Source organism: Rutidosis leptorrhynchoides, chromosome 3, assembly GCF_046630445.1.
Source record: "Rutidosis leptorrhynchoides isolate AG116_Rl617_1_P2 chromosome 3, CSIRO_AGI_Rlap_v1, whole genome shotgun sequence".
NCBI classification, from domain to species: domain Eukaryota; kingdom Viridiplantae; phylum Streptophyta; class Magnoliopsida; order Asterales; family Asteraceae; genus Rutidosis; species Rutidosis leptorrhynchoides.
Window position 1 is genome coordinate 39,521,325 of NC_092335.1, and position 7,823 is coordinate 39,529,147.

Consider the following 7,823-nt stretch of genomic DNA (forward strand, 5'->3'; position numbering starts at 1 on the left):
AAAACCCCAAATCTCTCTCCCTAGAAATCTCTCTCTCTCCCTCTCTCTAAGATAAGATGAGAGAGATGTGTGGATGCCAAAATGATCCAAAAGTGGATCTAAAACTGCTCTAAGTGTCAAAAATCCGTCCACAAGTGAAAGGACCAAAGTACCCTTCATTTAACCCTTTAAAAATGCTGAAAATTGCATCAGACGCGATCGGAGCGCCGCTCCAAAGGGTGGAGCGCCGCTCCAACCTTCAGGTCAGTTTTCAGTAACTTGTTTTGGCCATAACTTTTTGACCGTAGCTCCGTTTTCCTTGAATCAAATATCGTTAGAAACGTAATAAGATTTTCTTTCCAATGGTAAGGCTTTGAAACATCAACACAAATTTTATTTGAGGTCGAAAAGGTACGTACACACCTTGTGACTCCAAACAACGTCCAGTTTTCTTCGACGTTCGAGCAAGCAACACGTACATGTCTCGTACACTTCATACACGCATCGTACACCATAAATACATTATGTCCAATAAATATTTAGGTCTTACAACTCTCCCCCACTTAAACTCAATCACGTCCTCGTGATCTTCGTCACTTAACCCATCCGGACCTACATCCTATGGTCCTTCGACGTACTTTCGAACTCGAAGTCTACGAAATTTCCTGCAACGCGAAGATCTTACACCGCACTTAAGCGACCCTTCCGATGAATCACCCCCTTTCAACTTAATCTCCATCCGCGATTTACCAAATCCACGAATCCGAGCACTAGAAACTTGCTCAATCCTTCACATCGGGAAGAACTCAACCAATCTTGTACCGAGATATCACCCCTTTGGTGTACCCTTCACAAGTACAATGCCAAGAGTAACCACGTCCCACAATAAGGTCAACATCCAAAACGACGAAGACCGAGTAAAAGTAAATACTTACGGATAACACTTACCACTTAACATCCCTTCAAGTTCTCCCGTCTACAACTCGCAACAAGCTACATCCTTAACTATATCACCCAACGCGATCTACTAGGTCCACTACGCTGTGACCCAAGTCTTGCATTAATCCAAATCGAGAAGGATTCATGCCGTGTTAAAACTTCGTGCTTCATCGGTTCATAAACGTACACTCAACCGTTCAATCATGAATGTTCTCCGATTCAAGAACCAACTCCCCTCGTCTCCACAACCGGGTCATTCCTTCAACGAAGAAATTTCGGTATCACCAACTAATCACACTAGGGATACAAACTTTCCCATGAATGGATCCACACACGACCTTCCATCTCTGAATTAATCCAGGACGACAATAATACACCACAAGTTAGACAAAACATCAACACTCGACACAGGGTTTCTCCCCTAAACCCAACAATACATCCATACAATACGGCTTCCTAGCACTAGCATGGAAACTATTTGTGTACTAGAATCCTGTCAATAGCGAATTATCAACCCAATAGTTCGCAATTCGTCCCGCGACCTTCAAAAGTATTCACCAATGTCAGGTGAATCCTCCAACCTAGACCGTCCGTTAAAGATGGTTTTGACATTTTAATGCGGCTAACGGGTCGCATCACTAGGGAATGCACCCTTGCAAACAAACAAAACCCGCGTGTCTCTATGTGAGACAATCGGAAATAGAACTCCCCGCCTCACAATCATCCATAAAGTGGAATAATCCACTGACAATATCCACAATCACGTTTCCCGAAAGGGAAAATACAGTATCCATACCGAAATCGAACTCGTACCTACTCAACAGCACTATCCAGGTTTCGCACCAACCCAATTTTACATCACGAGAGCAACCGCAATGACAGTTACATTCTCTCACGTCCGTGATCTCAAACTACACACTTGGTCTCATACCGCACTTGGTACTGCACGACCACCTTATACAAGAAGACTTACGCTTCACTTGATCTAACACCACCGGAGATTCCTCGGGCGACAGTAAAAACTCCCCCACTTAGGATTTATCTCTCCATTCTCACCGCCAAGATGATAACATCCCGCGGAATTGTAATTCCACATTACACCTGACCACTCTCACCGTTGGTCATAAACATCAAATCACCGCAAATTCACTTTAGGCTCTCAGATCCGACATGTACAATCACTTGAGACATCGTACACGCGACAACATCGCACCGTCATACCACAAATCACAATTAATAGTTTTTCATCGTTCGCAAAGCGAACTCCACCAAAGTCCCACATACACCTCTATGACTAGGCATATACCACTCTGCTTAATCAGTCGTGCTTCTCATTCGAGATCACCCGACCTCCTACACAACGAAACTTTATCAACCATTGCTCACTCTCATGGAGAAAAGTGACCAAATCCGACTCCATAATTGTGTCTACCACAATATCAATGTAGTGACCCGAACTTTTCCATGTTTATATATATATTAAATGAAATTGTTATTTACATGATTAAGTGTTTCCAACATGTTAAGCAATCAAACTTGTTAAGACTTGATTAATTGAAATAGGTTTCATATAGACAATTGACCACCCAAGTTGACCGGTGATTCAGGAACATTAAAACTTGTAAAAACTATATGATGACATATATATGGTTATATATAGTTAACATGATATTATGATAAGTAAATATAACATTAAGTATATTAACAATGAACTACATATGTAAAAACAATACTACTAACTTAATGATTTTGAAACGAGACATATATGTAACGATTATCGTTGTAACGACATTTAATGTATATATATCATATTAAGAGATATTCGTACATCATAATATCATGATAATATAATAATTTAAAATCTCATTTGATATTATAAACATTGGGTTAACTACATTTAACAAGATCGTTAACCTAAAGGTTTCAAAACAACACTTACATGTAACGACTAACGATGTCTTAACGACTCAGTTAAAATGTATATACATGTAGTGTTTTAATATGTATTCATACGCTTTTGAAAGACTTTAAAAAACTTCTCAAAATACTTCTACTTAACAAAAATGCTTACAATTACATCCTCGTTCAGTTTCATCAACAATTCTACTCGTATGCACCCGTATTCGTACTCGTACAATACACGGCTTTTAGATGTATGTACTATTGGTATATACACTCCAATGATCAGCTCTTAGCAGCCCATGTGAGTCACCTAACACATGTGGGAACCATCATTTCGCAACTAGCATGAAATATCTCATAAAATTACAAAAATATGAGTAATCATTCATGACTTATTTACATGAAAACAAAATTACATATCCTTTATATCTAATCCATACACCAACGACCAAAAACACCTACAAAAACTTTCATTCTTCAATTTTCTTCATCTAATTGATCTCTCTCAAGTTCTATCTTCAAGTTCTAAGTGTTCTTCATAAATTCTACAAGTTCTAGTTTCATAAAATCAAGAATACTTCCAAGTTTGCTAGCTTACTTCCAATCTTGTAGAGTGATCATCCAACCTCAAGAAATCTTTCTTATTTACAGTAATATATCTTTCTAATATAAGGTAATACTCATATTCAAACTTTGATTCAATTTCTATAACTATAACAATCTTATTTCGAGTGGAAATCTTACTTGAACTTGTTTTCGTGTCATGATTCTACTTCAAGAACTTTCAATCCATCCAAGATCCTTTGAAGCTAGATCCATTTGTCTCTTTTCCAGTAGGTTTATCCACAAAACTTGAGGTAGTAATTATGTTCATAACATCATTCGATTCATACATATAAAGCTATCTTATTCGAAGGTTTAAACTTGAAATCACTAGAACATAGTTTAGTTAATTCTAAACTTGTTCGCAAATAAAAGTTAATCCTTCTAACTTGACTTTTAAAATCAACTAAACACATGTTCTATATCTATATGATATGCTAACTTAATGATTTAAAACCTGGAAACACGAAAAACACCGTAAAACTGGACATACGCCGTCGTAGTAACACCGCGGGCTGTTTTGGGTTAGTTAATTAAAAACAATGATAAACTTTGATTTAAAAGTTGTTCTTCTGGGAAAATTATTTTTATTATGAACATGAAACTATATCCAAAAATCATGGTTAAACTCAAAGTGGAAGTATGTTTTTCAAAATGGTCATCAAGACGTCGTTCTTTCGACTGAAATGACTACCTCTTACAAAAACGACTTGTAACTTATATTTCTGACTATAAACCTATACTTTTTCTGTTTAGATTCATAAAATAGAGTTCAATATAAACCATAGCAATTTGATTCACTCAAAACGGATTTAAAATGAAGAAGTTATGGGTAAAACAAGATTGGATATTTTTTATTTTTGTAGCTACGGGAAATATTAACAATTCTATACAAATCATATCCTACCTAACTTATATTGTATTATACATGTATTCTAATATATTATGTAATCTTGGGATACCATAGACACGTATGCAAATGTTTTGACATATCATATCGACCCATGTATATATATTATTTGGAACAACTATAGACACTCTATATGCAGTAATGTTGGAGTTAGCTATACAGGGTTGAGGTTGATTCCAAAAATATATATACTTTGAGTTGTGATCTAGCCTGAGACGTGTATACACTGGGTCGTGGATTGATTCAAGATAATATATATCGATTTATTTCTGTACATCTAACTGTGGACAACTAGTTGTAGGTTACTAACGAGAACAGCTGACTTAATAAACTTATAACATCAAAATGTATTAAAAGTGTTGTAAATATATTTTGAACATACTTTGATATATATGTACATATTTGTTATAGGTTTGTGAATCGACCAGTGGCCAAGTCTTACTTCCCGACGAAGTAAAAATCTGTGAAAGTGAGTTATAGTCCCACTTTTAAAATCTAATATTTTTGGGATGAGAATACATGCAGGTTTTATAAATGATTTACAAAATAGACACAAGTACGTGAAACTACATTCTATGGTTGAATTATCGAAATCGAATATGCCCCTTTTTATTAAGTCTGGTAATCTAAGAATTAGGGAACAGACACCCTAATTGACGCGAATCCTAAAGATAGATCTATTGGGCCTAACAAACCCCATCCAAAGTACCGGATGCTTTAGTACTTCAAAATTTATATCATATCCGAAGGGTGTCCCGGAATGATGGGGATATTCTTATATATGCATCTTGTTAATGTCGGTTACCAGGTGTTCACCATATGAATGATTTTTATCTCTATGTATGGGATGTATATTGAAATATGAAATCTTGTGGTCTATTGTTACGATTTGATATATATAGGTTAAACCTATAACTCACCAACATTTTTGTTGACGTTTTAAGCATGTTTATTCTCAGGTGATTATTAAGAGCTTCCGCTGTCGCATACTTAAATAAGGACAAGATTTGGAGTTCATGCTTGTATGATATTGTGTAAAAACTGCATTCAAGAAACTTATTTCGTTGTAACATATTTGTATTGTAAACCATTATGTAATAGTCGTGTGTAAACAGGATATTTTAGATTATCATTATTTGATAATCTACGTAAAGCTTTTTAAACCTTTATTGATGAAATAAAGGTTATGGTTTGTTTTAAAATGAATGCAGTCTTTGAAAAACGTCTCATATAGAGGTCAAAACCTCGCAACGAAATCAATTAATATGGAACGTTTTTAATCAATAAGAACGGGACATTTCAATCAACACGTCATCATAACCTTTGGCTTAACCGATCATTAAGTCCATCACCGGCTCACCGGTCATCTTTACCCATCTAACACTTAAGAGCAACAATATTCGCTCATCCGCCACTTCATAGGAAGTATTTACTGCAATGCTCTTAAACTTCAACTTTCGCAACCGTCGAATTACTATCACCCGTCGATCACTATTTAAAATCGTCGATGCTTCCAAGGGTATCTCACGGGCACCCTATGCACAAAGTGATCACACCATCTCCGGAGTTGAACATTACACTAGCAGGTATAAGAAGGCACCTGACGCCATGTCATGCAGACTCCCACCACAATCAACTGAATTTTTAGAAACTCGATCTTTAGGTTCCATACACCCGATGTCACCCATCTCTCAATAATAATGACCCGCAGTCATACCTACCTGGCAAACCTTACGGTTTATCATCTTATCGATAATTCCTAGTGATCACACGCTACCCGCAATTGTCCACAAGGCCAAACAATATAGCCTCATGAAACCCTTCATCTAACACTAAAGAGATGCTTGAAAACACCAAGTCTTACACTCTTTTGCACATCGATACAACCACGTCATCAAGGGGTATTCCGTTAGGAATGTTACCCTAATATCCCCAACATGCTAACACACTACGCAATCATCGTCATACGGGTCTCACTCCCATGAGTTTAATGACCCGAAGACTCCTCGATTTTGCCAATTCCAAGGCGACTCACAACAAGAATCCTAACACGATTATCTAACGACATTCTACGAGTGTAACTCAAAACTACAATCATTAGACTTATTGCATTCCATTACGGAATTCAAGTCTTTGCCACACACACGCACACGTAAATCGGTCATCCTAGTTACGATAGGTAACTAAAACCAATAACATTCTCAACAGTACACCCACTACTTAGGGTGACTAAGCACGCGCCAAACTCGTGAGTTGCTCACTCACCTTAGCTAACCCAATCCAGCGTAACACTTCCCGACTCGTAAAGAACTCGACGTGACAACAAGCACGTCACTAGAGACCACTATATCCTAGGAACCAATAAAAGATTCCTAATACGTCCCGTTCTACCCCAACCATGCCACGTTTCCTCCGTTCGGTACTTGTCATGTCATGCTTGGTATCAAGATACACTTTCGTAATAATGGTGATCAATCACTATTACAAATGCGTACCTTACCATTTCCACATGGTCATGCAAAGTACTTTACCCGGACTGACGCAACATTCACACAAAATAACACGCGATAACTCCTAGTACCCGAATGACCCAAGTCCTCACCGTTAACTTGATCACTCAAACCGCCAAACATGCGAATCTCTCCAATAGATTCGTCCCTAGGACACCGCACCAAAAGATACCTGTATATATATACACCAATATACAATAATAATAAACGTACACAAGTACACCACAACAACAAGTCAACCTACAACCTAGGTGACTTATCACTAAAACAACATCCAAGTTCGCCTACTTACATTAGGCACTAGCGATCTAAGGCACTAATTTACACACGAAATAGGGCCCCACAAAATCCCACATTGGACAAACACAAGTCCTAGTTAGTCACCTACTCTAAGGCACTAACAATTCTCAATCCAACCCGTAATCCTACAAGTCCCGCAATTAACGCACCACTATCAATAAGTCTAAGACTAGGCACCTATTCCAAGGTCACCTAATTCCCTTAGACCATGCTCTGATACCACTTGTAACAACCCAACCCGTTATCCAACCGAAACACGATTAAATTTTTTTTTATCAAAACTGTCCAGTTCAGCATTCGGCACGGCGCGCCCCACTATGGAGAGGTGCTCCAAAGTGGTCTGTCCACTCTTTCCTTTTTTGACAAAAAGATCGTCCACTTCCCAGCACTTTTAGACGAAACGGTTTTCACAACGCATTAAAGTAAGTAAAACTAACACGTTTTCATAATAAAATAAGTTTTACAACACCGGGCCCACGTCGACCCAATTTACAACAAAGTGACCATTTCGACCCATTTTAGTTTAATACAAAACATAGACCGAGCATGGCGATTAGTAATACGCTACCCAATCCTAATCAAATCCAACGTCACGTCTTCTAAAGCAAACTACGCAAGTCCACTAGTCCCCACACTTACCCGAGCCATCCTCCACGCAAATCTATAAAAATGTAAACAAC